The sequence below is a fragment of the Lutra lutra genome, chromosome 5 (genome assembly GCF_902655055.1).
Source record: "Lutra lutra chromosome 5, mLutLut1.2, whole genome shotgun sequence".
In the NCBI taxonomy this organism is placed as follows: domain Eukaryota; kingdom Metazoa; phylum Chordata; class Mammalia; order Carnivora; family Mustelidae; genus Lutra; species Lutra lutra.
Window position 1 is genome coordinate 70,726,849 of NC_062282.1, and position 13,555 is coordinate 70,740,403.

The following is a 13,555-nucleotide window of genomic DNA, read 5'->3' on the forward strand; positions in this document are numbered from 1 at the left end:
GGTAGATGGGGGTAGAGGTGCCATTTAATAAGGTGTAAAAAGCACCAAGCCATGCCAGCAGTTAACAATTAAAATGGATCTGATTTCATGTTTTCTTCATCAATTCTAAGCAGAATGTGAAATACATTGTAGTAGTGATACTGAGATGAATGCTAATAAAATTCCTATATTAAAATGTTTTTGGTTGACAGGGAACATTTTTTTTTTGTCTGATTCCTACCAAATGTAATGAAAGCCTGGGGTACTTTGTGGACTGCATGTGAATGAGTAGTAATGCCACTAAATTTTCTTTTTGCACATGCCAAATTATATGAGGTTAGCTAAGAGTGCAGTTTTGGTATATGCTTTCTTTGTGATTGGTAATTATGGTTTTGATCTTTAGCATTGACATAATACACTTTTCAGTGGAATTATTTTCCAGAAAGAAAAATAATGGCCATGATTTTCATAGTTAATACATTGAAAGGGTCTTGCCTTTCATATTAATCAGTTTTGCTACCAGTTATTAATATGCAATCAATTTGTTTTAAACTTAAAATGAACTGCACCATTTAAGTGTTCAGTTTAATAAATTTTGAAGTTTTTATACCTGTGGAATTACTACTACACTCAAAATAATGAAAATATCTGGCACCTCCAAAAGTTCTTTTTTCAACCATTGTGGATCTTCTTGTCCACCATCCTCTATTCCCAATTAACTGAATTGCTTTCTATCCCTAGAGATTCTAGAGTTTTGTGTATATGGATTCTACAAAAGGTACTCTTGGTATGGCTTCCTAGCACAATTATTTTGAGATATATCCATGTTAAATAGTGTATAATAGTTCATTATTTTTCTTACAAATAGTAATGTATTGAATGGCTTTGCCATACTTAGTGTATCAATCCACCTCTCGATGGATAATTGTGTTGTTTCTACTTTTGAGTGTTAAAAATAAAGGTGCTAAAAACAGTCTTCTGTGGACATAGACTTTCATTTCTGTTAGGCAAATACCTAGGAATGAAATAGCTGGGTTTTATGTTAAGTATGTGTTTAATTTTTTAAGAAACTGCCAAACTATATTCTAAAGTGGTTTTACCATTTCACATTCTCATCAGTAGGATATGATAGTTCCACTTGCTCCATATCCTTGCCAACGTTTGTATTTTCCTAATAAATGATGATGATAAGGTATATTTCCATGTGCTTATCTACTGTGGGTACATCATTGGTGAGTATGTTAAGATCATTTGTTCCTTTTTAAAATTGGGTTTTCTTAATGAGTTTTGAACATTTCTTTCTTATATTCTTTATGGATACAAGTCATTTTCAGATAATAGATTTGCATCTATTTTTTTTCCCCAGCATGTGGGTTGTCTTTCACTTTGTTAAGTGTCTTGCAGATAGCAGAAATTAGTGATTTTGATGAAGTCCTGTTTGTCACTTTTGTCTTTTACATAACATGCTTTTGTGTTTTATCTAAGAAATTTTTGCCTACGTTAAGACCACAGAGACTTTCTACTATGTTTTCTTCATGTAATTTTACAGTTTTAGGTTTTACTTTAGATCTGTGATGGATTTTGAATCAATTTTTATATGTGGCACAATGTATGGACATCCAGGCATTCCACCTCCATTTGTTGAAAAGGCTGTCCCTTTACCACCGAACTGACTTTGCAGAAAATCAATTGACCGTATATATGTAGTTTATTTCTGGACTCTCAGTTTTGTTTTATTAATCTATTTGTTTCTCTTCAGTACCACAGTGCCTTGATATTTGCAGTTTTTAAACAAGTCTTGAAGTCAGGTAGTATAAGGCTTCCAGTATTAATGATCTTTGAAGTTGTTTTGGCCGATCTAGCTCATTTACATTTCTATGTGAATTTTAGAATCAGCTTCTCAGTTTCTACAAAAACTGCTGGGATTTTGATTAGAAATACATGGACTCTTTTGCTCAAGTTGGAGAGAACTGACATGTTAAGATCATTGACTCTTTGAACATAGTAGTGTATCTCCATTTATTTGTCATCTTTACACATCATTTGATAATTTGTAATTAATATTTTCCAGTGGTAATATTTCCAAAAGTGGATTTTTTTTTCTTTAAAGATTTTATTTATTTATTTAACAGACAGAGATCACAAGTAGGCAGAGAGGCAGGCGGAGAGAGAGAGGGAAGCAGGCTCCCCGCTGAGCAGAGAGCCTGATGCTGGGCTTGATCCCAGGACTCTGAGATCAGGACCTGAACCAAAGGCAGAGGCTTAACCCACTGAGCCACGCAGGTGACCGGCCCCAAAAGTGGATTTTCTGATTGTTATTTGAATAGTTCTATAGAAACGGTTGATTTTTAAAATTCCCTTTTCTTTTTTTTTTTTTAAAGATTTTATTTATTTATTTGACAGAGAGAGAGAGATCACAAGTAGGCAGAGAGGCAGGCAGAGAGAGAGAGAGAGACGGAAGCAGGCTCCCTGCTGAGCAGAGAGCCCGATGCGGGGCTCGATCCCAGAACCCTGGGATCACGACCTGAGCCGAAGGCAGAGGCTTTAACCCACTGAGCCACCCAGGCGCCCCTCTAACTCTTTTCTTAATTTTGTTTTCAGATGAAGCATAGCATCCTAGTTCATTGTTAGTTTAGATCAGAAGAAACATGTAAGCTTACAAAATGTAATGGGTCAGTATCTTGCAAGGAATTAGGAATTAGGTATTACCCCCAGTATTTTGTCTTCATTTTTTTTTTTTTTTAAAGATAATTTCTTTGAGAGAGAGCATGCACAGGTGTAGGGGCCGAGGGAAAGAATCTAAAGCACATTCCCTGGAGCAGAGAGCCCCACGTGGGACTTGATCTCACCCAGAGATCATGCCCTGAGCTAAAGTTGTCAGACACTTAGTTGATTGAGCCACCCAGGCACCCCAGTTTTTTAAGTAATCTCTGCACCCAACATGGGGCCTGAACCTACAACTCTGAGATCAACAGTTGCGTGCTCTACCTACTGAGCCAGCCAGGCACCCGCCATCTTCATTTTCTTAAAATGAAATATTAGTATTCCTCATGATATGCAACCTTGAAACTTCAGAGTACCATTACTTAGTTGAATTTGTAGGTAATTTCAGGAAAGTAATTGATTCTGAAGGAGGAATTATTATTTTTATGGGATTCTGAAAATTCATTCAAATTACATATTTTAGAGAATCAAGTACTGTGGTACTAGTTTGGGGAGAATGAAAGAAAGTATATGATTAGGACTTTGAGGTTTGAGGCTTATGCGCATGAATCACATTGCAGCTTACCAAGATGCAGAAGACTGAGGAAGCCCTGAATTTGGGATTGTAAATTCAGCTTGGACATGGTAGATTTTAGGCCAGTTGTTTGTTGACTGTGTTAAGTGCTTATATGTTTATTAGGAGGCTTGTAGATGAAGAAATATATCTTAGGTTAAAAATATGCCTGAGGTCATACAGCTAAGTTATATTCAGAATTAGAACTCAAACCTAGGGCCTGCTGACTCCAAAGTGAATGTAGTTATTAGCCCTATACTATATTGTATTGTCAAGGCAGAAAAACATGCTTGGCTTTGACAGTAAAATATGTTCCCTGTGAGCTATTTTAGAAATATAGGGGAATTTGCAAAGTCAGATGCCAGCAGGATCCAGACAGATAATTGAGTTGTGTTGCAAGAGAGTGATGACATCTGCAGGCATCTGCAAAGCCTGTGACCCATCCAAAGGATTAACTGCTCATCAGCTCCACCAGATTGTTAGTTATCATGTGGGAATGTGGGCCCATTATTGCTAGATCTTCTGATTTTTTTTTTTTCCCCAAGAGAGATCAGAAATCATAATTTTCATGTAGGGTCGTCTTCTGATTTATAAATGTAGGCAGCTGTCCTTTAATATACTGTGTGTAGGTCAGCCTTAATTTGGGTCCACCACACAAATGTGTGTTGGATTCTATCTAGTGGGCAACCTTTGCTAAGAGTTTTACCTGGTACACTGTAGACACAATAATATGTATGATGTGAAAGAGTGATAACTGTGTAATAATCACACTACAGCTTTTGAAATGCAAGTTGCTTAGTTTGAACATGGTGCTTATTGAATCCAGTATTTAAGTTCAGTTTCCTTATGGATCAGTTAGTTATAGATGGGGGAGGACGGAATTGTTCCCCGTAGCTTTTTTTGCCTCCTAATTGCATGCTTTCATTTGCACACAGGGCTGGTTGTGAAGTTTGTGGATGTTTGACTGAAACCTGGAACCCAAATGAGAAGAAACCTTCAAGGAACAACTTCTGTTGATAGTGAGTCTACAGTTGTCTGTATGCATAATATGGAATGTTCTTAGCCCACAGATAGCTAAATGGGTGACTCCATTGACAAGGAGTGGTGAGTCTGACTGTCCCCACTGATAATTAACTAAATCCTATCATAAAAAGAGAACTCCTCCTCCTCCATTCTTAGCATTTACTCACTGTTGAATAGTAAGTTAATTTTTGTATTACAGAGAATGACAACAGTGCAGTTTAGGAAAGTTCCTTGTGCCTAACAGTGTATTTAGTGTATGATTGCAGTTTGACTTTTTTATTCAGTTATGCACATCCTTTCCTTTGCCATTGTATTTTTCTCTTTTATTTCTTTTCCTAATTATACCATCTTCCAAGTCCTGTCTTCTTAAAATATTCAGCTAACACTAAAATGATGGTCATGATAATTAACAGCATCTACTCAAATCTTGGTTAATGATAGGTGTTCTTGCCTTTGGAATCATTTTAGGAATAGATCCAGTTTTGGCCACTGAGTAGTAGAAGGGAAATCTGTAAGAGGATTCTGGGAAAGGTTTCCTTGATTTTGAGAAAGAAGGAAAGCGTTGATCCCTCTTCTCTGTAGAAGTGGTTTTATCTGGATGTGACATCTGGAACTGCTGTGGCCGTTTTGCTACTAGCCTAAAAGTGTTGCCCTGATATCAAGGAAGGCAGAGGCAGGAGAACAGCAAAGAAGTAGAACTAGACTCTACATAACACATGTAAAATCACCCTCACTGTGCATTCCTTGTTAGCTGAGATAATACATTTCCTTAATGTTAAGCAGTTTCCCTGTAGGTTTTCTGTTACTTGCTGTAGAAATCCTCTCATTTGATTTCTCCTCTTTCTGATTACCCATTGTCTTTAGTGTCTCATGCATTTATTTCTCCTTGATTATGTTCTGTGCTGTCCAGTGATGCTCCTTTGTGTATGTTGCTTTTGAGGCACATTGTAAACATTTTTGAAGTTAAAGACTGTGTTTATATCCCTCCTTTGTCTAACACCAGTATTGTCTTCTTAATAAAGTCATCAGAGCTTATTTACTGAATTGAATTGTTTGAACAAATGAGTATTTGAAAGACCAGTCTACAGAATTGAACAATTAGAGATTTTTCCTTCCTTCCTTCCTTCTTTCCTTCCTTCCATCCATCCATCCATCCATCCATCCAAATTTTTATTTATTTCAGAGAGAGAGAGAATCTCAAGTAGAGTCCCTGCTCATGACATGAGCCAAAACCAACCAATTAAGCCACCCAGGCGCCCCTACAGTGATTTCCTTTTAATTCACATCCTCTTCTTTGACCACATTGTTTCTCCTCGGGATTATAAATAAAGCTTGGCTTTTAAGATGATTATTGTATAACACATATTCAAGTGGTTAGTTCTACTCTTAAGAAAATGGTGGTTGTATTTTGCCTTTTTTTTTTTTTTTTTCAATTTTATTGTAAGTATCAGATCTTTTCCTATATATTTGAGTTCTGGCTTTCAGTGAAATAAATTTCACTCTCTGTTATAAAAACTGAATAGTTTATGTTCTATTTTCTCTGCTAATTATAGAAGTAAGGGATGTTAAAAAGTATGAAACATAGTAATTTGGAAATAATTAGTATTTGGCTTTGAAATGCACATTTACAAAAAGGCTCTCTATGCTGTACATCTCTGCTCTGTTCTTAGGACCTAGTTGTGTGTCTGTGTGTAGAGGTAGGTTTTGTAGTGAATCTAGTACCTTGTAAGAGGAGTCTTGAGTTACAGGATGGATTATTATTTTTTATAGCTCTATGAAAGAAAACCACTTTTTTTCCTAACTCAAGATACTCATGTAGTCTGCACTCTTTATTTATTTATTTATTTATTTATTTTTTACAGATTTTATTATTTGACAGAGATCACAAGTAGACGGAGAGGCAGGCAGAGAGAGAGAGAGAGGGAAGCAGGCACCCTGCTGAGCAGGGAGCCCAATGCGGGACTCGATCCCAGGACCCTGAGATCATGACCTGAGCCGAAGGCAGCGGCTTAATCCACTGAGCCACCCAGGTGCCCCTGCACTCTTTATTTAAATTCTAATGTTGTAATCTTGAAAAAGTTGAATGTAAACCTCTTTTGCTTTGAGAAAATATATAGTCTTGGTTTCTGTTGTATTAAAAAGGAAAATCATAAAGCCTGTGGGTAATTTTGTAATACATTTTGAATCCTTGAAAATGTGATTTTCACTTAGGGAAGAGTTAATTTTTTGTTTCTTGATGGGTTGTTATTAAAATTTGGGGGAATAACTTTTTTTTTTTTTAAAGATTTTATTTATTTATTAGACAGAGAGATCACAAGCAGGTAGAGAGCCAGGCAGAGAGAGAGGAGGAAGCAGGCTCCCCGCTGAGCAGAGAGCCCAATGCGGGGCTCGATCCCAGGACTCTGAGATCATGACCTGAGCCGAAGGCAGCGGCTTAACCCACTGAGCCACCCAGGCGCCCCGGGAATAACTTTTTAAGAGGGAGTGAAAGGTGTATGATATGCTTAACCTATCAATTTTAATTCAGTAATACCATTCAGTAATACTAGAAGTTGAAATCACTAAGGTCAACTCTAATGTGCTTTATTTCATAAATGTTATGAAGAGTTTGTCAGAATGGAACATGTGCCTTGACCCCAGGCAATCACAGCAGACATGTGATCTAAGCTAGATGAATCAGAATGATCTTAGGATATTTGCTAGGAATGCTGGGATAAAGGCACTGGTTTGTTTGTTTGTTTGTTTGTTTTGGGGGGGGCTGTATTTCAACAGAAATCAAAATGTACTGTCATTAAACTCCTGGCACCTATCTTCTGGCCATAAAAGGAAACCAGTTAAATAAGTAAACACTGAAGGAGTAGGACAGAGAAAAACTATGCTCTGACCACTAGGTCGAGTCCTCCCTGAAGATAGTATACCCCTAGACTTTATTTATTTTATGTGAGCCATTAAGTTCCAGTTTAATCCAGTGTGCTTTAGATTTTATGTTTCATGTGTATGAAAACATCTTTTTTTTTTAAGATTTTTATTTATTTATTTGACAGAGAGAGATCACAAGTAGGCAGAGAGAGGGGGAAGCAGGCTCCCCGCTGAGCAGAGAGGCTGATGTGGGGCTCGATCCCAGGGCCATGAGATCATGACCTGAGCCGAAGGCAGAGGCTCAACCAACTGAGCCACCCAGGCGCCCCATATATGAAAACATCTTAACTGATATATCCTTTATCGGCACCCATTCTAAACTATATAATGATAACTCAAGGACCTAATAAAACTTGTGAATTAGGCAGGTAAGTCTGATAATGCTGTCCATTATCAGGTGTATAGATGGCAGATAAGACTGTTCATTGATTGATTACAAAGATTGAAGTATTAAGTAGAAGATTTAAGGTGGTGAATAAATACTTAGTCCATGCCATTGCTAAGCAGTTTATTGTTAATTGGAATAGACTGACATGGTGTCCTAAATACTAGTAGGATTATTAACAGATTAATAATCTCTTACTAAACAAGGTTAGGGTTGTGGAAGAAAAGGAGTATCCATCATCTCTTATGACTAGCTCTTTGTTGGAGACTCCTGCTGAACCCTTCCTAGCTTTGAAGCTGCTGAAACAATTGTGGAATTGGCAATCTTTTTAAAAAATATATATAAATTATTATTATTTTTTAATATAAATTATTATTCATTTTTTCTAATAAACCATTAGAAAAAGGTATAGTTCTCAATCCTTTATTCAATTTTTGTTTGTTTGTTTGCCTTATTCAGAATCTTGAGTCCAAATATACAGGGGGTTTCAGAATTCTTCTAATTTTAGAAAGGTTAAGATAGTGCACACATTGTATTAATATCTTTTTTTTTACTTAAGGGACAAGGTGTTTCTGTTATTAATAAATACAAATAATAATGCCTTATATGAGTTGAACTGCTAAATGACATACTCTTTATACTTTCAACATTATCTTAACTATTTAACAGTTTTTTTAGTAATAGCCATAAAACATGAGGGATATGCATTCCATTTCTTTTTCTGTTCAGATTATCAAAACATAACTTTCTTCACATTTGAAAAATCCCCTTTCTTATGATTTCACCTATACATCCCGTATCTCATTTCACCCATTTCTTTAACTTCTTTATTGCATTGTGTGCACCTTTACCTGACTACAGAATCTACAAGTAATTACATCTGACACTTAAGTAGAGCTTAGAAAGGAAAAATCTTCTCTCCCAAAGGTTTCCTTACTTCACTGATAAGTCTTCAAAAAAGAAAAAAAAAATACTCTTCATTCATACTCTTCATTCATTCATTCCAAACTTGCACATTTCATCCACAAATCAGCAAGACAGTCTTTTCTTCTCATTCAAAACAGGATTAGATAGAATTCTTTTACTGAGCATTTTGATGCTACAATCCACTAATCTGGGAACCCAGGGTGCTGTTCTACTGTATAAGAAGGTCGTTTAGTGGAATAAAAGTCTATATAATTTATGGTTAATTTCAGTCCATCCTGTGTTGAATAATTAGTGATAGCCGGGAAGTAAATTCAGTCATCAGAATAAGGATCTTTGTAGATCTGAGGAGACCGCAAATACATCTTTGTATGTCAGGGTTCTTTCTGTTGGAATCATTTTGACTACAATACAGCTGTTGGTGCAGTAGCCTTCCATTTTCTTGCTGGTGAAGAATAAGAACTCAGGTAAGTAGGTGAAAATTTGCTGGAGCCAGAGTACAGGCCTTTACGCTTGGTTTTCTTTTGGCTATTATAATACCACATAGGTGGCTGGATCCTATTGTGTTCAGAGCAAGGGTTTCTGATTCTTAACTGGGCTGGTGAGGAGGAAATGCTGCTGATGGATGACCTTTGTTAATCAGTGGTAGACAAAGAAGGATGCGAATTGAATTGGTCTCACTCTAACATGAAATAAAGGTATAACAAAATAGTTCTGATTGTACCCATTCTTTTTAGAAATGCTTTGGAGATCCTGATGCCATAATGTATTCAAGACCTGGGCTGCTTTCTTCACCGCTTTCAGCAATGATCTGTCTCCTCTGCTCTTGGTTATGTTTACTACCTTCTCTATCTCCCCTGAGTTGGCCAGGGCTTTGTTGTTCTCCATGTTTTTGCTGGTAACCTCATGGAGAGCACAGCAGTTGGCTTGTTTGGTCTCATCAGACAGTACATGGGGGCCATTGCTACTGGGAAGGTGGTTGGCCAGTTCTCTCATGCTGTGAGCTTCTTGTTCCAAACATCTAGCACCATATCCCTCAAAGCAGTTACTTCAGATGGAGCATCTATCATTATGTGCTCTCAGAAGTCCTAGAAGGATGGGTACCCCTTTGTCTTTGTGAGTGGTCACCTGGATGTACTCTGCAAACTAGTTTCCAGCAGGGAGGCTGGAGAGTTCAGTAGAGCCTTTCAAGGTAGCTGGTGTGCAACTTTCTGGTAGAAGAGTCCGGTAGCATCTTAAACCCGTTGGAGGACTTTGGCAGTCTCGGGATATGACCAACTCCATCCCATTGATCCTCTTGTGTCCTTCTCTTTTTCTTTGTCCTCTGACATCCTGGACCCAAGTCCTTGCTGGGAGAGTCTTTTCCTGGTAAGGCATCCAGTTAATTCAGCCCCAGCAGCTGGGCCTGAGGGCCGTTGGACAGGTTCCATGGGGTGCAAATGCAGGACACCACAGTCTTGGTGTTGTAATCACATGTGTTCACACATGTGTGGATCCCATGCAAAAGTGAGTTTACTAGCACCTCACAAGGTCGCATTGCTTCTTCACTTCCTCCCCTGTGGAGCTGGCAACCTGTCATATTAGGCAGAATAAGTAAAGTCTGAAATTTAATTTTGTGATCATCATGAAAAGAGCTATTCCATCCAGAATAACTGGAACATTCACAGTGTTTGTTAAGGCCGAGAGAGCACCTTGATTGATTGATGTCTTTATAACATCACATGGAAATAAATTCCAAAGAACTCCTGTAACAAATTCCTGTACTTCTGCATCAATAGATTTGTCTCATCAGTTGGAACAAGGCAGGTATCTTACCCCAACCAATATTTTTTATTGCCAGTTTATTTTATTTTCGTCTATAGACTTGGCAGACACAAGGTTTCCAAGGGCACCACAGCATTTCCTCTGAACTTTGTCCAAAAAGTCTATCAGATGCTTGATTCTTCCTTACCTGTACACCTCCATCTGTCCTATGTTGTTGCCAAAGCACAGGTGCTGCAGGTAGGTGGCTGCATTTGCCTCACCTGATGGGAGGGGCGCTGCAGCATGTGAATGACTTCAGGTAGCTTGGGGTCATGCCAGGCAAACTCCCTGGGGTCTTTCTGAATATTGTCTATTGATGGGGATCTTGTGCCAGCACCACATGTGCTGTTGCATGCTGAAGCGTGCTAAAATGGCACTCCTGCGCTCAGTGCCTTATTGGCCCGTAGGGCTCCGCACAGGTAGCTGTTGTGTTCAGAGCATAATTATTTCTTTGGTATATAAGGGTGCTCTGCTGACTGGACATCCTTTGCACGCTTCCAACACGTACTGTACCTGTGTGATACAGTGCTGCCTGTGATCTTTGGAGTTCACGGTTCTGAGATTTGGTCTCTGATAACATTGAGCTGTAACAGGTCTTCCCCTTGTATATAGGAGTGATGAGCAGCTTGGGAGACAGAGCTGAACTAGGGTCTTTCCTAAGCTGGTTGTACTTACTAGAATTGGAACTGTAAGCCTTTCAGGCTGTCTAGCCAGTGTGGAGCCATACTCTTCATAAATGGCATACTGCTGCTGTCCAAGTTGTTCTGTGTCATGAACTGCCCTTTACAGTGAATGTCACAGGTGTTGTGGTGCAGTGGTCATCCCTGAGTGTTTGGGGGACAAAGAGCCCACTTGGCCTTGGGATGGGAAGCTACCTGAGTCTGTGCCTCCCATCAGGATCAGTGGGGATCCTGCTTTGGTGATGGTTTGGTACTGAAAGGTTGGTCTCTTTGGATTGGACATCTGCTGGGAGGTTATCGATCCAGCCCAATGGACAACTATTGGGGAAGAGAGTCTGTATGCAGAGTATGGAGAGGTTGCCTGCTGAACAAGTAGTGGGGTAAAGGAATATGCACTGGGGTTCAGTGGTCGGGAGTCACTCACTGACAGCCAAATCTACTCTCCAGAGAAGTTTTCTGTAACCCCTTTGAAGGAGACATGCCTCCTGATAACAAAAGAAAGACTGCTCTAGATGGAGCTGAACTAACCCTTCTCATGGCCTGATTGGCTACTGATGGCTGAACCAGTGTTTGTCCTTCAGCTCTTGAGTTTCTCACCAAATGGTTATTAGTTGACCTATGAATGAATGCTATGGTCTGTTGTCTGTCTTACTCAAATTCTAGCTGTTGTGAAAACTCCTTGTTTCCTGGTATCTACTCTTGGAATAAGAATCCATATGTGTTGAACTTCTTGAGTTATCGGGTGATGTTTCATGGAGAGATGTCTGTGCTGGTGAATAGAAGGTCCCTTGTGCTGATGCTGTCCTGATGACATCGTTGTTGGGATGGACAGTGTGAGAACTCCAGGCTCCTTTATACCTATACACTGGTATACTTTATACCAGTGTTTGGCACATCTGTTGATCTCTAAGGAAATGACTTCTCCGTTGAGCTGCTCCTTCAGGAAAACTAGAAAGGTAGTGGCCATGGTGTTTGGTTTCATGCCTGGGCCAGTGGAGGCAGATTTCTTTCCGTGGTTTCCGGTCCTACACCAGTGAGGGCTGCTCAGGAATGGGTATTCCTCTTGCTAGGTTAGGCAGTGGCTATTGTCACTCTGGGAATGAGGTCTCTCTGCACTGAGGAGTTGCCACTGCAGCACTGGAAAAAAATTAAAAAGTGTGTAGGGGGCTGCCCAACCCTCTCTCCCCATGTATACCCCTTTCCCTAAACTAGCTCTCCCACCACCCGTAGCGGTGGGTTAGAGCAGCTAACTTGCCTCTCTACCCTTTGCCCATGGTGTCACGTCCATGGCCAACATTGACAAGCACTCATTTTTATACTTGAGAAAACTTAGAGGCGTTAGGTGATTTTATGGAGGTTTATGTAGCTGTGAAGTAATAGAGTTGAGATTATACTCTGCATCAGTTTGGCTCTGATATGCATGTGCTTAACCTGTGTTGCCCTGCTTCTTCATGGTGCTGTACTGCTTAAATTCATCTGTTTATCGTTAACATGAATAAGATGATTATTCTTTGCTAAGTTTATTCAGCCAGCCTAACAAATATACTTAGTATTTCTAATAAGTCCTGGAATTGATTCACTTAGCTTTTCTGGGAATATAGTCTGTTTGTACTAAACGTTAATTTTAAATTTTGCTTATCCTTTTCAAATTTTATATCATATTGGTTCTCTTACTAGTTACATTGGCTAGAACTTGTGGGACATTGTGATTACAGTGAGCATGTTGTCTGGTTAATTTAATGCACCTAACATTTCACTAAATGCTTAACCATTAATTGGAATGTTGATACTATTTCACCCCTGAGCATGAAGCTAGATGTTAGTATTCTTTATAAATAAAGTATGAAAGGGATTGAACTGGTATCTTAATAGTTTTTAAAAATCTGGAGTGCCAGGGTGGCTCAGTCAGTGAAGGATCTGCCTTCAGCTCAGGTCATGATCTCAAATAAATAAATAAAATCTTAAAAAAAAAGCTATTAAAAATCCTATTTGGACATTTTTGTAAGCCGGATTTTAAAGTCTTAATTGTTGCTGTATCAGAATTGCTATAAACTAAAATTTGCTGTTACTTGTACATGCTTATACTACACTTCATTTTTCTTTCTCAAGATTTAATTTATGAGAGAGAGAGACATCGCGCATGTGCATGAGTTGGTGGGGGGGTGGGCAGATGGAGAGGGAGAAGGAGAATCCTCGCTGAGCTGAGAGCTTGATGTGGGGCTGAATCCCAGGACCCTGAGATCATGACCTCAGCTGAAGGCAGAAACTTAACCAATTGAGCCACTCAGGCACCCCATACTGCACTTCATTTTTAATCTCTCATAGTCTGTACATACATCTTTTAAATCTTCGGTATAATCATTTTTATACATTTAAAAATCTGTTTATTATGCTGTATAACTTGCTGAGTTATATTTGTCTATGTATTTAAAAAAATTTTTGTGGGGGGATAATATGTAGTGAATATTCTACATGTATATAATATGTAGTGAATATGTTGAATAAGTTAGTTTTTATCTTTTTATTATCTGGTTTAATTATCTGATTTAATTATCTGATTGGTGA

The 13,555-nt window shown here is 38.6% G+C and overlaps 1 protein-coding gene and 1 pseudogene across 7 annotated transcripts in view; one reads left to right on the forward strand and one right to left on the reverse strand.

Annotated features, from left to right (window-relative positions):
* Window positions 1-13,555, forward strand: part of CDC42SE2 (CDC42 small effector 2) — a 112,244-nt gene that overhangs the window by 37,604 nt on the left and 61,085 nt on the right. For 3 of the 7 annotated variants that reach the window (XM_047729899.1, XM_047729892.1, XM_047729894.1), the window contains exon 2: window positions 4,192-4,360. The exons of 1 other annotated variant lie outside the window; for it this stretch is intronic. The gene's annotated coding sequence lies outside the window, so the exon portion shown is untranslated. Of the gene's footprint in view, window positions 1-4,191; window positions 4,361-10,369; window positions 10,509-13,555 lie in introns of all 7 variants that reach the window. 3 more of the 7 variants (XM_047729896.1, XM_047729897.1, XM_047729895.1) reach the window with 3 other exon arrangements.
* On the reverse strand, window positions 9,889-11,706 carry LOC125101159 (plakophilin-4-like; annotated as a pseudogene).